Source organism: Loxodonta africana, chromosome 11, assembly GCF_030014295.1.
Source record: "Loxodonta africana isolate mLoxAfr1 chromosome 11, mLoxAfr1.hap2, whole genome shotgun sequence".
Lineage (NCBI taxonomy): Eukaryota > Metazoa > Chordata > Mammalia > Proboscidea > Elephantidae > Loxodonta > Loxodonta africana.
In genome coordinates this window covers 45975869-45977079 of record NC_087352.1, presented here as the reverse complement: position 1 = coordinate 45977079, position 1211 = coordinate 45975869, and the positions used below count along the sequence as shown (strand labels likewise).

Sequence of the window (1211 nt, the reverse complement as noted above, 5' to 3'; positions counted from 1 at the left end):
CTGGTGGATTACAAGTGCTGATCTTTTGGTAAGCAGCCTGAGCTTTTTGCCAGTTCACCACCAGGTCTCCCCTTAGTCCTAAGAAAGAATATTGTCCAATATAGTGCTGAAAGGGGAGCCCTCTAGTTTGCAAGGCATTACAATAGCCCCAACAATGTACTCAAACATACCTAGGATCACGAAGATGGCGCTGGACGGGGCAACCATTCAGTCTGTGGCACTGTGGGGCCGCTATGAGTCAGACCCCACCGTAGAGCAACTAACAACTACAAATAAGGAACTGATTGATGGAACAAGCGCAATAAACGTGTCTTGGCCCTTTAAAAGTGCGCTCCAGTGGGCAGGGCAGAGGGCGGAAGTCTTGGGAACTAAAGTGCTGGAGCTCCGAAAATGGAGTCCGGGCTCTACGAAGGTGTGTGCCTTACAAGGAGCAGAATCTAGAGCGGAAGTTGTAATGAAACACCAAAGTCTGGAGCAGGAGGGGCAGAAGTAAGGGTACCCACTGCTGCAGTCTTGTGCGCCAGAGGAGGAGGATGTGAGAGACTACAGTTTGAGAAGCAGAAGGCTGTGAGGGCCAAGAATCATTTGGTCAGTCAGAGATAAGAATGTATGGACCATAAAGCTGATGTCCCGTTACACGCATGAGGCAATACTCTGGAGGAAGCTTTTGTGCAATGATCATGTTTGGTTACATGAGAGATACGAGAAGGTTACTGAGCCCCTCCAAACAGTAGAAGTAGGAACCGCCAGATATGACGAACAATCTCTTCTGTTTCACTTTTTGGATAAGTGGCTTTATAAGTTCAGTGCTAATGACTTCTTCATACCCGGGGAAGCAAAAGTACTCAATAGTGATCAAAGAAATTTCGAATTACGTCAGTGGGTTGGGGGGATGCCTAAGCAACCTCAGAAAACTGAAGTCAAGGCAAGAACATTCAGCAGTGCAGCTCTGTAATGAAGAGAAGCCGGAACTTACTGTCATCATTGACGGTTAAGACAGAAAGAAGAACTAAAAAAAAACTCCTATGAAAAGCCGCCCTTTCTCTTCCTTTTGGAAAGATGTTGTTAGGTACCCTCAAGTCGACTCTGATGCATAGTGACCCTATGTGTCAGAGGAGAACTGGCATATAAGGTTTCCTAAGCTGAAATCGTTATGGGAGCAGACAGCCGTCTTTCTCCGTGGAGTGCCTGGTGGGTTCAAACAGCCAACA

At 47.0% G+C, this 1211-nt stretch overlaps 1 pseudogene; it reads left to right on the top strand.

The window, feature by feature from the left end:
• The first annotated feature begins 282 nt into the window (after nucleotides 1-282).
• LOC100662458 (protein archease-like) lies at nucleotides 283-995 on the top strand (annotated as a pseudogene).
• The last annotated feature ends 216 nt before the right edge of the window (nucleotides 996-1211 follow it).